Here is a 20076-nt window from a genome sequence, read left to right on the forward strand (position 1 = left end):
ATAATCAAACAGTGCAGTGCTCAGCAGCATTGGGATAAGCTATATAACAGAGGAATTTCAGGTTGTATTCACAGGGACGTAGTTTAGAGTTTGAAGGTTGTGCTGTTAACATACAGGAATTTAATGAGGCTTTGTCAAGATGATATGGTCAGTTGGGTCACTAAATATGAGAAAAGACCTGGCTGACATTGAAGGGGTTCAAGGTAAAGCTACCAGATTGATTTAATGGCTACACAGGCAACGCCTGTTTGATTATAAATTAGGAAATTACTAGATCTCATTGAAATGTTTCAAATAACTAAGGGAATTGATAAAATAGATTCAATAAAGCTTTTCACCACATCACATAGTGACAGGACCAAGAGTATATGGCTTGAGAAGAAATGAGAAGACAACTAAGACAGAAACAAGGCAAGAATATTTAATAGTCAGAAAGTGAAATTTAGTCGTGTTTTCCTTTTACTCTTTCAGTTCAATGGAGAGTAGTAGTTTGTATTGAAAGATTAACGTGGCAATTTATTTAAAGGATGTGAAATTAAATAAAACAGTGTGCTATCATAATAGCTTTGATTTGATAAGACGAAAAATAGGAAACGTTTGCCGAGAGATCTCGCTGTAAACTTGTGGAAAGAGGGGGGAGGTGATGTCACTGCATGGGAGGAAGATTGAAGAAAAGGATGTGGAAGCGGGAAAGTGAGGGGTTCTGCCTGGTAGAGAGTGCGTGATGGGCACTCTGGTGGGTTAATCAGCCACTCTTGTGAGTTACCCTTGGAGGAGTGGACCAGTTGGATGTGGGAAGAAGGCTGAGAGGCGGTGACTGCAACGAGTAAGCAACAGATACGAGTTGCAGGGTCGGGCCTGCTCTGGGCCTAACAAGGACGGTGCTTCCCGTGCTGACTGAGACATCGGCGTTGGGTAGATTGTGCACTTATAGTGATTATCTGCTGGAGGCTGAGGCAGTGGTTGTTCATCTCCCATCACTGATTGACGATGCTGTGAATGAGATAACTTTTTGGAAGTAGACTTCAAGAAGGAATATATAAAAGTGTGACTTAATTATGTTGAAGTTGATTCCCGGCAGTGAAATGCAAAGGCCTTGGACTTGCTTGTGTTTGTGTAGTTGTCCTGACTCAAGGCTTGGATTGGAAGTTCACCGTCTTAAGTAATTAATATGTTTGACTAATTCATGAGACTGTTGTTTGTTGGTTGGCGGGGGATATAGAAATGGGTTCCGTCCGTCCATACGGCCGTCCGTCCGTCCGTCCGTCCGTCACATTTCGTTTCCAGAGCTTAACTACAAATAAAATCACCTCAAGATATATTTACGAAATTTGGTACACATATCAAGCAAGTGGTGAACTGGTGCCTTTTTGATATTTAGAGATTTCCCCCCAAAAAATTTGTCACTTTCCATGGAAACAAGTTGGGTATTAAGAAATAATTGAGGTTAACCTTTGTTTCCACAGCATAGTTGCAAAACTATTAACTATTTCTTTATGAAATTTGGTACACACATCAAGAATAAATTGAACTGGTGCCTTTTGCTACTTGTCCTCATTTACTATGGCGGGGGATATCGAGGACTTTGTCTTCAACGGATGCTAGTTTCATTTGAGATGTGGAGATGAGATTCATTTTGAACAAAGAAAATTCAAAGTGATTTTGTCGAGAAGTTAGACAAAGGAAGTTTACGAGATTCCTCGAGGGATGAGAATACACGTTGAGGTGGGGATCATCACTGCCTGAGCGGTAGTGGATTTGTTATACTGTTGATGTTATTTTGGTTGTCATTGATGTGTGAAGAGAATTAATGATTGTACTTACGGCGTGTTTATACTCTGCATGTTGCAGGGTTCTTTTTCCACTCAATTGTTTGGTCTAAATTGCTGAATAAAATTGCTTGAGCTAATACCTGGCACCAGGAATACTGAATTGTTGTCAACTGGAGCACCCCACGACAATAAAGAGTCATTAATGTATGGAATGATCTTCCTGGGAAGGTATTAGCAGCAGAGACGGTAAAGAGGTTAAATGTGGAATGAGATATTTTATACGTATGTACCAAGAAGCAATGGGCAGAGAAGGGTAGAAAGCCATTTCCAGAAATGGAAGGTGTACTGGAATTGATTCTGGTGATCTGATGAATGTGTCTATATTGTACTGTTTAAGTGTCTTGAGATCTTCATTCTTTGAGTTGAGGGTGCTGTCAAGTTCATTTCATGTCTGGGTTAATGCGATATTCACTAAACGACAACCCCTCCCCTGCCCCCCTTACCCCCCCCCCGGTTTCCCTCAGCATTTCCCATTGAGGATATGTCAGGATGGATTAGGTTTCTGCTGTGGATGGAGTTGGTGTTGTAGATGGTGAGTGCGCTTATAGATTGGGGGAATGAGTTGTTGTCAAAGGTTGTAGATGTGGCCCAGAAATTCTGGCAGGATTGGCCTCTTGCTTTGTTGAGTTTTCCTTGTATTTCCTTGACTTTCCTACTGCAATGATTTTGTGACTTTAGTAAAGAAGAACTAATTTGAAAGAATCTGCTTCAAGACAAGAGCATGTATTGATTGGGTCAAGCAGACTCTTTAAATATAATCAATTCTAATATATCAGATGAGAGCACTATTTATTGGTTAATTTTTTTTTATTCTACTTCATCCTTAAATCTTGATCTCTGCCTCACCAGCTAACGTACATCATAATAGGAATACTAAAGGAAATGATTGAACTAAGTGCAGTCAGAGACCTTTTGGCCATTTCCCAGGATGAAAGGTCCTGGCGCTGAGGCATACTATGTTAAAGGAGCCTCAGACGTGGCAATTTTTTTAAAATTATTTAAGCATAAAGATTTTAATTAATATTGTTTTGGCATTAACATTTAAAACATTAGTATCATTTTAACAAATTTACATAAACACTATGAACATTATATTTTACGTTGACGTTATTTTACATTATTTAACATTAATTATTTTACCTCACAGACATTATATATGAAGTATTTAAATGTTGGATTTTAAAATAAGGTCTGCATCATGATTTTCAATATTTATGAAGACATATGTTATAAATTGTGCATCTGGGAACTCAATCATCTGGGCATAATAAAGGCGTGGCTTGGAATTTTCAATCTTCACACAATCCTAAGATTATGGATTCACAAACTTAAGACTAGACCAACTAACAAACTTAAGAATAGACTCAAAGGTTGATTTGGCATGATTATTAATTAATGGGGCACAAACCACAGCAGACCACGTCTCTGCAACCGCAACTTTTTTTAAAATAAACTTTATAATGCTTTTGTTATCACATGCTGAGATGTGTTGCTGTGAAGGGCATGAATATAAAGAATGGTGCATCAACAAGAACCACCCTCCACCAAAGTGTAAAAATGCTTCCCAATGTGAAAGCGACAATCTTTAATAGTCTGACTCACTGTACAATAGAAACAGTTTATTTCTCACTACCCACAGAAAATTATAGAATCTGTTGCTATTCCTGGTGGCTGCACATTTCAGAGAAAATAGGAAGCCATGGCTTCCCAAGCCCATTTCGTTGTTTGCTTCCCAATCTCCTCCCCTGACCAGTGAAGCCATTTTGAGAAATATATTACCCACAGTATGGTATCATTCCTGATTTTTGACGACCAAAAATATGTCAACAGCATGTTACTATTTTTTGATAAGGTGCAGTTTATCCTTTCATACGATGGCCAAACAAATTGGGGACAGTAATACCGAAGTTTACGTTGCCCCTTTTTATGTAATTTCACAAATACATCGTCATGTTATTAATACCACTACTCGATATTTATCGTCTCAACTCACACTTATGTCATCGTAAAAGCCATACCTTTTATTCTCGATGGTTTTCAGAACTTACAAGACTGATAAAGATGCCAGAATACATCACTAAAAGACCAAATCGGGAGATTGCAAAATTGTCAAAAGAGCCACACTGTACTTTGCTTCACACATAAAGAATTGTATTGAATTGTAGATTGACTAAGAGGCATTGTAAAAGTGTTACTCGAGAAGTGAAATTAGATGTTATTCGTCGAATGGATGCTGATATTAATGGATTGCCAGGTTATTAAGTTTGCCTCCGATCGATAAATATGACCACGTTCATTTCAGTTGGAAGAAGAAGACGTACCACCAACTTCGACCACTTATCGAAGAGGTTTATTTTTTATTTAAATACTAGCAAAGCCGACCTGACACTTCGCTGACAGAACAAATAGTCAAGCTGTTTGTCAAAAATTGCTATGTTTCCCTCACACGATGTCCCTGGCTCACTCCCGTTATTATTTTTCCCACTTTGACATACCCCTCCATTTTAAGAGGGGGAGAGAGAGGGGTAAGAGAGAGAGAGAAAGAGGGGGAGGGGAGAGAGAAAGGGAGAAAGAGGGGAGAGATAGAGGGATAAAGAGGAGGGGGGAGAGAGAGAGGAAGAAAGAGGAGAGGGATAGAAAGAGGGAGAAAGAGGGGGGCAGGGAGTGAAGGGGAGCGAGGGGGGAAGAGAGGGGGAGAGAGAGGGGTTATGGGGGGGGGGAGAGAGATATATATTTATATATGTATATATCTTTATATGGAAATATGGAGATGTTTATATATAGATATCTGGTAATTGTTTTTTTATTTTATTTATATGCATTTGTTCTTGAATATAACTGTCATTAATCAAAAAAAGTCTAATATTATAGGTAAAAAGTAAAATATATCTTCTGGTGGTGACATGAGGTGCACCCCCCCCCCCATTCCATTAATTCTTAAGAGAAAAACTGTTTTGATGTGCATTGTTTTTTTAATATTCGTCGCACTTTTTATGAAAACATCCTGATGTAAACTGGGGTCTCTAGTATGACAAATTGAAGTCTTAAGTGAGGGGATGAAAAGCTTTAGAGGTCCCTTGACATGCAAAATTTTCTGGTCATTGGCTGCTCTTAGAGCACCCTTATTCTGGACATTTCCATCTGTCTGTCTGTCCGCAAAACTTTGGTCAAGCCTAGGGGCTAAACCACTCAACCGATTCCAATGAAATTTGGTAGGTAGGACCAATATTTCTGGAAATTGTGTGCTTTCAAATATGGGACCCCGGGTCCTAGCAACGGCATAGCAACGGCATAGCAACGGCATAGCAACGGCCCTTAAAAGTGGTCAAAAATCGAAAAAAAAACAAAAAAAAAATATCGAAAAATCGAAGCTTAGAGTTCTGTGCGCAATCTATCTCGCTCCCTTCATGCCAATTTGCAGCCCTAACAAAAAATATTTGTAGGAGGAGATAGGTTTTGGGCGAGTACATGTCGAACATTTCAGAAACGGTTAATTGCGAATATCTCTAAGAGAAAGAGTCTGATTTTGATGAAACTTGGGTGAAATGTGTACAATGTGGCTGGCATGTACACAAAAATGAATGGTTGCTATGCACACCTGCATTGCTTAGCAACAGCTAAAATACTTTATCGTATATCGTACACTTATTGTGGACTGTAGAAAAAAATCAATACCTCCGAAACTGGACCTCCGAGGGACCTGTTTTTTTTGTGCCCAAGGAGAATGTCTTACAGGATCATATAAAAAATAAAATCTTTAGCGAATAGATAAATGGAATTACCAGGGCTGCCATTTGTTAGAGTCTCTTTGGAAACATGCCTGAAATTTCACAAGTCGGGGTTCTGGGCGCAAACTAAGAGGGCTGTGATAATCATATTTATTGTGCTAAATTGATTGATAGCATGTACATGAATATCGGCCAGTCGCGTTGGCCAGCTTTCCATGTAGAGCGAGCAGCCATGTCGCCGACCGGCTTGTGTATATATTAACTTGACCTTCCTAGTGAAGAAATCACCCATGTTTTTTTTTTTTTAAATAAATAATGGGATAATTAGAGCAATATTTCGATCATTTCTGGTGCGTTTCACAATTTGCTATGACCCGCCCCTAAAAAAAGTTGACTTCAGCAAATTGCAGCGTTGACATCACATACAGAAACTCGCACATAGTGGATTGACTTGAGATCTCTAGAGTCTGGACTAGTCCGATAAATCCGTCGTCCATCCGACTAGTCCGATAAATCCGTCGTCCGTCCGACTAGTCCGATAAATCCGTCGTCCATCCGACTAGTCCGATAAATCCGTCGTCCGTCCGACTAGTCTGATAAATCCGTCGTCCATCCGACTAGTCCGATAAATCCGTCGTCCGTCCGACAAGGCAGATAAATCCGTCGTCCGTCCAACTAGTCCGATAAATCCGTCATCCATCCGACTAGTCCGATAAATCCGTCGTCCGTCCGACAAGGCAGATAAATCCGTCGTCCGTCCGACTAGGCTGATAAATCCGTCGTCCGTCCGACTATGCCGATAAATCCGTCGTCCATCCGACTCGGCCGATATATCCGTCGTCCGTCCGACTCGGCCGATAAATCTGACGTGCTGTAGCTTTCTTTTATTATTTTCTTTTCTTCATTGTTTTCTACTATCTCTCTCTATTGAGTGCTGCCTGTGGCTGCTGGTTGCATCATTGGTTTGGACACGGCTATGCCGCTGATGCAGTGTCCCCTTTACCAGTACACTGATGCTCATTTTGCCGACCTCGGAAGGATGACAGGCTGAGTCAACCTCATGGTGTATTTTAATGCAGCGGCCAACGAGGCTTGAACTCAGGACCGAAGGATCCCAAGCCGCCACCCTCACCACTAAGCCAACACCAGGCTTATTGTTTTCTACTGGCGCTACATGACGACAGTAGGAATAAAATAAATAAAAAAACAACAGAACGTCAGATTTATTGGACTACTCGAGACAATTGTGTCACAAGGTGTGTTCTGCACACAAGTTTTCATCGTATCCGGACAGCGAGGTTGCTTCGTTTTATGCGCGGAGAGATACGCCCATGACATGCGCCGGCCTTGCTTGTGATTCATTCGCCGTGGAGAAGCATGTCCGCTGAGCTGTGCTGCGTTGGTCACGTCACCTCACTAAAATATTTCTGATATCGAGCAGTATGCAAGTCGAATTTACATTATTGAATTATGAATAGGATTTTGTCTAACCAGTTGTTATTGCCAAGTCTTCCTTCGATGTCCTCCCGATCATAATGAACGCCGGAAATTTCATCGCCATTTTCCTCTGCTTGTCCTGCTTCGGGCTCGAACTGGTAAGGCCATATTTCATTTCCAGCTGCCTGAACTTCACCTCCTGCGACTACGTTATCCGACAAGTCTCCATGTGATTCAGACCAAAATCCTTCATTTCTCTCACACTCACTGTCGTTACCAGACAAATCAAAGTCCATGCCATCCATTATTCAAAACCAAATGTTCGATTTTTTTTAAAGCAGAAATGAACGAAGCGATTGAGTCGACCAATCGAATGTGGAAACACACAGGAAGCCAATAGAATCACGAAGACCACCAACCCGAGTAATTAACGTGCAGCTTTTGTCATCCTGTAGTTGACGTCATGTGGGTTACGCCCCTTTCAGGAGAATTTTTAGGGGCGTTCCCCAAGAGGTTTGTTTTTTTAATTTTACATTTTACAGAATGAGTCTTCTTCTTCTTCTTTCGGCTGCTCCCGTTCAGGGTCGCCACAGCGGATCATCCGTATGATCCGCATAGTGATTTGGCACATGTTTTACGCCGGATGCCCTTCCTGACGCAACCCTGGTCGCCTCTTACGACACAGGGATATGGTACACCTATTTTAACCAGGGTATACACCGGCCCAGTATGCTGGTACTCATTTCACCGACCTCGGAAGGATGACAGGCTGAGTCAACCCCCTGGTGTATTAATTCAGTGGCCCAACGGGGCTTGAACTCAGGACCTTTTGGATCCCAAGCCGCTGCCCTAACCACTGCGCCAACACCAGGCTCATTTTTTTTTTACAGAATTTTACAGAATGAGTATTGTGCAAAAATTTTCAGATCTGAAATCCTGATGAAAAACTCCGAGAGGACATATATAAATGAAATTTCAGTACTTTTGCGTGTCAGGGGACCTTTAATGAATAGCACAGCATGCAACGTCACTCAACATGGTTTGCAGCCCAGGCTCTGGCCTCACTTCATTCGACTCCTTTTCCTCACGCATGCCCCACCCCTTTTCTAGAGCCTGCGCTCAGATAAGTTAAATATATAAATATATATGTATGTGTATATATATATATATATATATATATATATATATATATATATATATATATATATATATATATATATATATATATATATATATATATATATATATATATATATATATATATATATACGTATATATATATATATACATATATATATATATACATATATATATATATATACATATATATATATATATACATATATATATATATATATATATATATATATATATATATATATATACATATATATATATATATATACATATATATATACATATATATATATATATATATATATATATATATATATATATATATATATATATATATATATATATATATATATATATATATACAGTGTCCCTGTTCCGGTGCCATCTGGCACCTCCATTTCCCGATCTTATGCTTTCCCCAAATAATTGTAAAAGCCATTTGGTCTCTAAAATTTAAACTCCTCTGCTCTGGAATGCCTCTCGCCCATTATCTCTGGCTGAACAGAAGAACTTGCATTAGCTTTGTGTGAGCTTAGTGTGCGTCATTCCAAAATTGAACGACAGGAAGTGGGTGTTCTTGTTTCCGGATGTATCACCCTCTCAACCTCAATGGGATAGTTTTTATCAAAGGCTTACACCCAAAAGAACTGGGGACCTCCAGTGGTGACTAGCCCATTGGATTTTACCCACAAGTCATCTGCTACATTTTATTTCTGAATTGATACCTGATGAATGTTGCTTTTGTGGTGCATCTGAAACTCTTTTCCATGTGTATGTTGAGTCCAGGCATTTAATTTCCTTATTATTCCCGCGCTTTCGAAGAAAAGCAGGAATATTGTGATTGTCTCCGCCGTCCGTCCGTACGTCCGTACATCCGTCCGTCTTACCCTGTAACTCCTCCTACACCGTTTGAAATAGGAACTTGAAACTTTGGGACATAGTAGATATATGTATGGGGAAGTGCACAACACTGTCGGATTTTTGATATGATCCCTAGGGGCCGAGCCAGAGGGGGTGGGGTCATGGGGGCCGATTTTTTTTAAGTGTATTTACCATTGTACATGGTAAATTCTTTTATAAAGAACTTACTTATGTGGCCCCCATGAGTGACAAACAGTCACAGGTTTTACTGTATTTATCTAATTGATTATGAATAATTATAATTAATATTATACACAGTTCATTCCTTTGATTAAATTGATGCACAGTTCTATATTGCTGGACAGTGTTAAATTCATGTTTTATGAAATGTTGACATGCTTGCAATGACTTCTGATTTAGGAAACAAAGTAAGTCTTTGGTCATAAAGCACATCAAATAGAAAAGAAGAGTCAATCCATTTTGCAAGATAAAATTTCACCTTGCGTTAATGGGACAAAGCACTGCACGGGAATATGTGATGGTGTGCCATCGACAACGTAGTTCTAGTTTCACTTGCTGAAGGAACTGTTTAGCAATTTATCATTGTGTTTAAATTTCAGAGTTTTCATTTTTGGTGTTAAATCTCTGCCAGGTTTTAGAAAGGAAGCGTCTTTTGCCAATTTTTTGTTGGCTTAGGCAAAGACGGTGATCTATAAGACTCGGAAAGTGAAACTTGAATGTTTATCTGAGAGGGATTGCAATCTATTGTTGCTTCTTAAGAATGTTGTGGTTGCTGGGATTAAACTCGAGTTTAGTTTTTATAAACATGAGGGTAAATTAACAGAATTTGAGGAAACATGGGTGGTAAATTCTTTGTGCAGTGGTTGATGGGGTTTTAGTATTTGATTGGTAATGAGGGTCTAATTCCAGCTATTCAAATGAAAGTCAAACAGAGTATAATTCCAAATTGGTTAACCATAATTGTCATGTTCCTGAATGTTCTCACTAAATATGGGAAACATCCATGGATGAAAGGTGTTGCCTTTCCACCATTTCATCTTACTACCAGCGAGCAGCTGCAGTGGATAAGAAGAGCATGATGGCCTGATGACTCGCAGTTTACCTTCAACTCGAGAATGTGAACCCGTCACTTCGTCATGCTGGATATGGATGGAAGTGGGAAGAAAACTCCATCTTGGAAGAATCAAAATCCTGAACTATTCCTGTTGAATGATTGGTATTTTGTGAATATAAAACCACCACAAGTTAAACATAATCCCAATAAACTTCATGCCAGAAAAAAATAGTTCTTCAGCAAGTTGACCAGATATTTGCACTATGTCCCTGAGCCTGTAAAACTTTTCTCATCCCCAATCCTCCCCATGACCCCCCAATTAAATATGACATTGTAAGCTTGACTGATTTATTTTAATCTGCTGTTGTTGTAACGTATAATAGTGTTGCGGTATTCGCGCCCGCCGGCGTGCTGACGGCCACGTAACTCGAATCGCGGCACGTCGCCCACCGGACGGACAATCCAGTCGTGACCCTCTCGGACTAACGCCGGGAACCAGTCACGGGTGGACCTTTCGGTCTCACCGCGATCGAGCCAATCAGCCCCCGCGTGGGATAGGGTTGCTCGCCAAATTCGACCTACCTAAGTACCCACGCGGAGGGTAGACCGGGCGATCGCACCTCGCCGCAGGTCGACTTCGGACACGGGCCACTTAAGCGACCCGTTCCGTACTATCAGAATAACCGAGCGGTGTTATCGTCGACCTCGACGGTTCGATTAATTATCGGGCGTATTCAGCCCACTACCAACCCTTTACGTGAAGCAAGATGGGGATTCAATGGGAGAAAAAGACGAAGCGAAGCGGGAAACAGTTCAACACAAAAGCACATTTATTCGCGGCACACGGGAAGCACACATATTCAATTCCACCAAAAGCACACAAAAAAAGAAAACACAATTCCATTTACACAAAAAGCAAATATAAAAGCGAAGACAATGCAGAGCTAATACCGACTACCGAGCACACGGCAACACTTATACAATTTTACTTCACAGACGGCGCCGACAACACATACCCAAAACCAAGGAAAAGAATACCCTCAAGGATGAGGCGGGCCTGAGGCCGAGACCGGGTCGCGCCTACCCGTCTGGTGATGAGACGCGGAGCGGCGATGGCGCCTCACTCCGCGGGCCTCGCGGACAGTGTCTGGCAGGGGGTGGGAAAGGGGCCCCCTTGGTCGCACTATCTCAGCGCGGGGGGAAACAGGAGGGGGTTGCTGATGCTCGGGGTATAGAGGATCTTTATTATCCCTGGTGTGCGTCTCCACCTCGGCCAGGTCGCGCTGCCGGCCTTCCTCGGGCGTGCAGCTCCCGGCACCGTCGCGAGCACCCCCTCGTCTGCCTTCGCCGCTGCCGCCTCTCCGCCTCTGGACTCTCCACCCTGGACTCTTCTTTGGGCTCTCCTCGTTCGACTCTCTTCAGCTTCTCCAGCTACTGCAGGCTTCGGGCTCCAGACTTCCACACGGCTCTGACTGACGAACACGGTCCTTTTATCCCCCGTAGCTTCGCCTTTGACCCCCTCCCTTTGACCTTTCACCTCGCTCCCCATTGGCCCGAGAAAAAGTGGGCGTGAAGGCTTTTTGATCCACAAATTTGCATATATCGATCGTTCTGGAGGCGGGGCCAAATCGCCCCTCGCTCACCGGTTGGACGGCAAAAAGTGGGCGTGTGTCGTTTTTGATCCGTTTTTGAAGCACAAAATCCGTGATTTTGTACACGCTGTTCAACGTGCGCCCTGCACGAGTCCAACACCGGTACCCACAGCGGGGCAAGAACGGTGGCGATGCTACGGTTGCGAGGTGTGACGTGAAGGTCGTGGCGGTTGTGGTGAAGCGGCGTTGTGGTTGGTGGTTGATGTTGTGGTTGTGGTGGTAATCATGGCGGTTGGTCCAAAATAAAGATAGTAAAAGAAAAACGGCTATCCTGAAGAGTCGCAGCTCGCATAAATGACATGTATTCCCACTAGACAACGGGTTTGGGCCTAACTACACATATACTTGCCGAGATACCTCACCTAAGGGACCTGAATGGTGGTTTGCGAATTTGGTAACCACAACAATAGCATTGAGCCATAATAGTGGCATGTTCAATTGACGATGGTATTTTTCATCAGAATGAGCATGCAAGGTGAGAGTACTCACAAGGCAACACAGAACCCTTCTATATACTTCATGGACAAACTTCTTGAAGAAGTTGTCCCTCAAATTTTGGGCCTCACCATCAGCTACAATCTCTCCTTAGCAAGTATCCAAGTTGGCCTCCAAAGTCAGTCATTGACTGGGCATCATCCTTCATGTCAAGTCTTTATAAATGCCTACAAATGACAAAGTCTATATCCACAACTCAATGGAGTATTTCTCTCTCCTTCTTCTACCACCTCCATTCTGTTCTTGTCCCCTCTGTCCCTTCCATCCTCTGCTCTCCCCTCCCGAATCCAAGTTTTTTTTTTCTAGAGCACTGCTATTTGGCCAATAACCAACTTCTGCTGGAACTCCTAAAATCCAGGCCCACTGCTCAACTTCACTCATTTGTTCCTCTTTTATCCTGCCTTAAAGCAAGCCGCATTGACGCTTAATTTACATTATATCCCTCTGGGTTCAAGGTCAAGGTCTTACACCCCTCAGAGTATTAAACTGCCATTTAGGTTTTTCTGCCAATGTATCTTATGCCGAGCTGTATCTCGGAATTGGCTGCGACTTTCGGAATGAAATTTTTCAACAATAATGGGAATAAAAAGTATTTGGTGTTAACATAGTTTTTTGACCTTGAACTAATTTTTAAGGTCATCACCCAATGATAGACATAAAAACTCAATTAAGGTTCGTCTGATCAGAACAAGATCACCTATCTAGATAGCCAAGAGTAAGGCACATTTACGGTTAATTTACATCATAACCCTCCAGGTTAAAAGGTCAAGTTTAAATGATGGTCTGAAAGAAATAACACGTTTTTGTTATTGCTCAATTTTGCCAATGCGGAACTTCAAAGCCCGTTTGGCCTTCCAAGATGATCTTGTAACATATTGGCGTACTTACATTGTGCACCTGATATTTGATTTGTGTCCTTGACCTACTTTTTTCGGATTGTGACCGAATTAACAAAAAGACGTTTTTTTTATCATAACTGGAATGATTTTCCTGATTTTCATGATGAAATTTCATGATGATTTTCCGATTTCATGATTGGGACACATTTTCTTAATTTACATTCTATCCCAAATGTTGAAGGTCAAGGTCATATGGTGGTCTGAAAAAAAAGATGGCCATCATTGGATCGCAGGACAAGGGTAAGTCACGGGTGATTGTCAAGGTGAAGCCTCTCCCGTGCAGGGGAGGCTTGGCGATTTCTTTGTGATTGCAGATTTCTCATTGTTTCATTGTTCTTTCATCCATGATTTCCACTTCCTGTTCTTTCAGCGCCTTTCTTGTTGTTCTCTGACTTCTGCCAATGTCGGAGACCGGGGACATTAAAATGAGCTCCATCTGACTGACTGATCATCTGTCCATGTACTTTTGTGTACGTGATATTTCAAAATCGTTGAAGATTTTGCTTTCATATTGCAGATATATATTCCTCATGACATTGTCTCATCCTGATTAGAGCACAGCTGTGATTGGCTGAGTGATGTTGCCATGGCGATATCAAGATTTAGCTTTCATATTACACACAGCTATTCCTCATACCATCCAAAAGGTGGGGGACCGAGAGTATCAGCTCCTTCTTGTTCTTGAGTTTGTATCCACTAAGTGCAGAAGAGAATCCGTATAATAATGCAAAGCCATCAGCCTGCCTGCAATGAGCAAACAGATGCAAAAATTCAGCTTCTTGCCACCAGATATCATTGTCTTTTATGGCCTTTGCGTCTATGACCTCAAGAGAAAATTATGGGAAGCAGCTGCACTATCCCAACGTAGGAAGCATAATCCATGGCACTCTGGATCGAGGTCACGTAGCAATAATTATAGGGTTAAGGAGATAACGAATATACCGGCACTAACTATTAAAAACAATCTTTCACGTATAGTATAATATTCTTTGGCATTCATCTGGTTATATCTACCGAGCTTAAGTTTCTACTGCCTTGTCATACTTTTCGAGCTCAATCAGAAAGTCTGCCACTGATGCATCTCTCACCTTGTACGGTGTCTAACTTCGTGTCCAAAATATTTCTCATGTACTGCAAGATTATAAGAACCCATTTTAATTCATTTACATAATATTGTAAGGGTAGTCTTTTGGGAGAATACCCAGACCAAATTACAAATTCCCTCTATTGTTCGAGTTTAGGCTTTGCAACCTTGCACATTAGGCCCCAAGTTATAACCAAAGCATTTACCCCATGAGACTGCATGAATGTCGAGCGTCCAATGGGATACGAGAACAAATCAAAAGGTAGGTGTCAAACCTTTCATTTCAATACCAATTTTTTTTTTTTAATGAAATGTATAAAATATCTCCAAAAGCCTGACAAAATGTCTCTATAAGCAAGCAGTGCAAAGTGAAAACTCATTGGTTTCTTCTCAGTATTTGCTCAAAAGGTCTCAAGAGTCCCTCATCGTTCTGTCATGGGTGTTAATTAAAACCTCATCTCATTATGTTCATTACCAGACTGCACGTAACCTATGACTAAGGGCATGTCTGAACGTCTGAAGAAATATTAGGTGTGGACCATCTACATATCTGGTAGAGGAAAAGGGAGAGAGAAATTGTGATTTTTGCTTTTGTTGTGTATACATATTTCATTATTTTTTTTCCCATTTTCTCCAAAACAGGTAAAGATAGATATTCGAATGAAACAAAGCGCAGTCCACACATTAGTTCTTCCCGTCACTGGGTGCGAAGTTTCGTAATTCTGACACCAGATATCTCAGGGCTGTGTGAGTCAAAATGGCAGAGGGCAGCATGACGTCAGTGCTGTGAAGCGTGAAGCACTGGAGATGAGAGTTGGGATGAATGATTGGAGATGAGAGTTGGGTGCATCATTACCTTACAATCCTGATAATAAGAGATGGTCAGTGGAGGAAGGACTGCCACAAAGGATCACCATCCGCGACTTGGCGACATCAGATTTTCATCTCTCCCTCAAATTTAAAGAATACATGAGTGGAGAACATTTTTCTTATGACGATGAGGTCAAGGCCACTGGTTAAGTCAGGAGGATGCACAGTGCTATCGTGACATCACTAAGCGACTTGAACGTTAGCAGAAATGTGTGGACCCCCGTGGTGATTATTGAGAAATAAATATGCACCATGGTAGAAAAGAGATTGATTTTAGAATCTGTCTGTTTCATTGAAATATCTTTCCCTATTTTAGAGAAAAACAATAGGAGGCATTACTTTTCAACAAACCCTCATACACAATAATGATGAGTGTATAAATTGCTTCTTTCACACAATGTCGATTTGGTGAGAACGATACAGATGGAGAGTTACAACTCTGCACACTGATGTTGCAACGGGCGCTCAGTAAAAGTACAACTTGCATGTAGAAACATCGCACGTAAAGAAAATCTTCTCCAGGTGAACCCCAATAAACCTTAACTGACTATAAAGTCTCTCTCCTTAGGGAAATTAAACAGTCGACAATTTCCAACTGTTTGTGTGTTTTTTTTTTTTTCTTCTAAAACAACAACTTATTTTTGCATTTCAGTTTGCTTGTGTCTGCAACAAAGTTGGAGTGAGGGAGAAAGCGATGACATATTGCAAAGCAACCATTTCTGCTTCGTTAAAATCACCAACACTTAAATGATTACATCGTGGGTTTCCATAAACTTAAGACAACTGCACTGTTGCATGTGCACACACACACACACACACACACACACACACACACACACACACACACACACACACACACACACACACACACACACACACACACACACACACACACACACACACACACACACACACACACACACACACACACACACACGAATGCTCTAAGGTGCTATATTAATGTCACAATCACCAGACTGACAGCCAACCACGCAATCATGGTAGTTTGAGGGTGTAGACTTGGCTTTCACTCAAACTAAGAACCCTTTGGTCCCAAAGCAGTTCCCATTCCATATGTGTCAGAAATACACACATGTACCGACAGGTACCCACACTACATTATCTGAACCCCCATTTGCCACCAGCTCTCTCGAGCTCGTGATAAATCAATATGCCTTCGATGATGCCAGCACTGAACCCTTTAACACCGCCCCAAGTATTGGACATTTTAACAGCTACCTTACCGAATGGCGCACCACCACTGCCTCCTGCTCACTCTGTGACTATTGTACAGGTGAACTCTATGTACAGTCACGAAATTTTTAGAAATAAACTATCCCACAGTGAAAACAACTTACCGATTCCAGCATGGTGCATTGGGCAGTGGAAAATAGAATGTGGAGGAGGCCGCTGGGAAAGGTAGCCTATTTATTCGTATACAGCTTGTGGATGCTTGGTTGCATAATTTTCTGAGGGTGTGAGTCAACCCACTTGGTGTTAATTCATTGGGTAAAAAAATAAAGGCTTGAACTCAAGATCTTAACATCAAAAGCCAGTAAGCTTAACCATTAAGCCAACACCAGGCTTGGTTACCTATTTATTGTTGCTATTCTTTTATTACTTCCACCACCGAAGGTGAAGGAGGTTATGTTTTTACGCCTTTCTGTCTTTGTTACTTGCCAAATCGAAGATTTTTCAAGCATGTTGGTTCGTCAATTTTGTTATTCTGTCTGTCTTTCTTTCAATTGTGGACCGATCACAATTTTAAACCGATTTTCTCAAAACTCCACCACATGGTTGAGTTTGTCATAAGGAAGAGGCCTATTGTTTTTTAAGGTGAAAAGGTCAACATAGGCCCATATTCATCCGATTGACTTGAAATTTGAAGAGGAGTTGCATATTTGGTCATTGAATTCAACTGCCAATTATTTTTGAGGTCAAATTTGTTTCATGGATTTTGCAAGTCTCGTGCTCTGCACAACGTCCTCTTCTTGTTTGTTTGTCTGTTTGTGTACAAGACATCTCAAAAAGTTGCAGACGGATTTGGATGAAATTTTGTGGACAGGTTCGATGTTTGAAAAGGACGAACTGATTAGATTTTGGTGACGATCTGGATCCGGATTCAACTACGAGAATTTTTCAGTGATTCTTCACCATTGAGAGATCAGACCAAAAATGATATTGATCATGATATCTCAAAAAGTTGTGGGCGGATTCGGACGAAACTTGGTGGACAGGTTGGGTATGTGACAAGTAAACATTTGTTCAATTTCGGTGAAGATACGCATCTGGATTCGACGACTAGAATTTTTCAGTGATTCCTCACCATTGAGAGATAGGGCCAAAAACGATATAGTCCTGTATAGCATGATATTTCAAAAATGTAATGGGCCCCATATGTTCTCGTGGATCAGACATTACGTGGCGGAGGTATGCACTCTACCGAGTGCCCTCCTAGTTTAACAAGTATTTAATTTGTGCTTGTGCAAGTAAGAATATCAAGATTTCCCAAATAAAATTCAACCACTCAATGGTTAAACACCTGCAGAGTGGTTGCAATGTAGATACAGGCCAAAAGAGTAGAGAATTGTACTTTGAGTTCTGAATGAAGAGAGTATGTGCAATCAAACGTCTTATTTATCGCACTTTAAAAGGCAAAGTATCTGGATGTGATTGCTTACATATAAATCCACAACTTGGAACCTTTTGCAGAAATTTTACTTATAAATCCACAACATTGAATCAAGTAAAGCTGCAATCAAGAGAAGCAGGAAATTGGAGTTTCAAGAGATGAACTGCACAATATTTTACAACCGTAAAAGATACGGTAATAACATCAAGATAACTACCAATAGTTTGACTACGGAAGTGAACTCGCATAGTTACACGAATTGCCAGTTGTCAACGTGATTATAGAATAATAGACAGGTGTTGCCTCAACGGTAAAGGTGGCTAGCTTAAGATCTTAAGGTCTTGATTTCAAGTCCTTGTCCAACCGTTGAATTAACACCAGGTGGATGGACTCAGCCGGTCATCATTCTGAGGTCGTCAAAATGAGGACCAGTGCACTGGCAATAGGGGCGTTGCATCAGCGGCACAGCCGTGCCCTCAGCCAATGCTGTCACCCACAACTTTATGCTGTATAGGAAGGAGCATGAGGAATTCGTAATTTGTTTGGAGTACTGGCGATAACTCACCTCCATATATAACTACAACTGGCGAGAACTATTTCGATATATATATATATATATATTTATATATATATATATATATATATATATATATATATATATATATATATATATATATATATATTGTTGCGGATTCGCGCCCGCCGGCGTGCTGACGGCTACGTAACTCGAATCGCGGCACGTCGCCCACCGGACGGACAATCCAGTCGTGACCCTCTCGGACTAACGCCGGGAACCAGTCACGGGTGGACCTTTCGGTCTCACCGCGATCGAGCCAATCGGCCCCCGCGTGGGATAGGGTTGCTCGCCAAATTCGACCTACCTAAGTACCCACACGGAGGGTAGACCGGGCGATCGCACCTCGCCGCAGGTCGACTTCGGACACGGGCCACTTAAGCGACCCGTTCCGTACTATCGGGATAATCGAGCGGTGTTATTCGTCGGCCTCGACGGTTTGATTAATTATCGGGCGTCTTAGCCCAGGACCAACCCTTTACGTGAAGCAAGATGTGGATTCAATGAAAGAAATGACGAAGCGAAGCGGGAAAACAGTTCAACATAAAGCACATTTATTCGCGATGAACGGAAAGCACACATATACAATTCCACCAAAAGCACATGTAAAAGGAAAAGAAACACAATGCAATTTTACACAAAAAGCAAATGTAAAAGCGAAGACACAATGCAGAGCTATCCGACTACCGAGCACACGGCAACACTTATACAATTCTACTTCACAGACGGCGCCGACAACACATACCCAAAACCAAGAAAAAGAACACCCTCAAGGATGAGGCGGGCCTGGGGCCGAGACCGGGTCGGGCCTACCCGTCTGATGATGAGGCGCGAAGTGGCGATGGTGCCCCAACTCCGCGGGCCTCGCGGACAGTGTCTGGTAGGGGGTGGAAAGGGGGCCCCCTTTTGTCGCACTATCTCAGCGCGGGGGGAAACAGGAGGGGGTTGCTGATGCTCGGGGAAAGGAGGATTTTTATTCTGTCTCGGGTCCCGCGACGAGCATCTCCACCTCGACCAGGTCGCGCCGTCGGCCTCCCGCCTTCAGCTCCCGGCACCGACGCGAGCACCCCCTCGTCCGTCTTCGCCGTCGCCACCTCTCCACAGCTCCGCCGACAACTCGTTCCAACGCACAGCTCGTTCCAACGCGCAACTTCCTTCCAGCTCCACCGACGACTCTCTTGAACTCCGAACTCACTCTTTCCAACGCACACCACCTTTCTGACGAACGCAGCCGCTTATATAAGCCCCATGGCTTCGCCTTTGACCCCCTGCCTTCGACCTTTCACCTCGCTCCCCATTGGCCCGAGAAAAAGTGGGCGTGAATGCTTTTTGATCCATGAATTTGCATATAGCGACTGCCCTCCAACGCCCTGGAGGCGGGGCCAAATCGCCCCTCGCTCACCGATTGGACGGAACAAAAGTGGGCGTGAGTCGTTTTTGATCCGTTTTTCTGCGGAAAGTCCGTGATGTTTTGTACATGCTGTTCGGTGCGCGCCCTGCACGAGTCCAGTACCGGTACCCACAAGCGGCGCAAGAACGGTGGCGATGCGACGGTTGCGAGGTGTGACGGTAAAGGTCGTGGCTGTTGTGGTGAAGCGGCGTTGTGGTGGGTGGTTGATGTTGTGATGACTGTTGAGACGTGGTTGGTGGTGGTAATAATGGCGGTTGGTCCAAAATAAAGATAGTAAAAGAAAAACGGCTATCCTGAAGAGTCGCAGCACGCATGAATGACATTTATTCCCTCTAGACAACGGGTTTGGGCCTAACTACACATATACTTACCGAGATATCTCACCTAAG

The 20076-nt window shown here is 42.3% G+C and overlaps 1 long non-coding RNA gene across 2 annotated transcripts; it reads left to right on the forward strand.

Moving 5' to 3' along the window:
• Positions 1–699: 699 nt before the first annotated feature.
• Positions 700–10380, forward strand: LOC147024437 (uncharacterized). Of its 2 annotated transcripts, none has more exons than XR_015058823.1 (3): positions 700–915; positions 2297–2364; positions 10065–10380. It is a non-coding gene; the product is annotated as an uncharacterized LOC147024437 (long non-coding RNA). The 2 variants fall into 2 exon arrangements; XR_015058822.1 differs by having other exon boundaries at positions 10072–10380.
• Positions 10381–20076: the final 9696 nt, after the last annotated feature.

The sequence above is a fragment of the Eptatretus burgeri genome, chromosome 6, assembly GCF_056783735.1.
Source record: "Eptatretus burgeri isolate ZD-2024b chromosome 6, Ebu_testis_v1, whole genome shotgun sequence".
Taxonomy (NCBI): domain Eukaryota; kingdom Metazoa; phylum Chordata; class Myxini; order Myxiniformes; family Myxinidae; genus Eptatretus; species Eptatretus burgeri.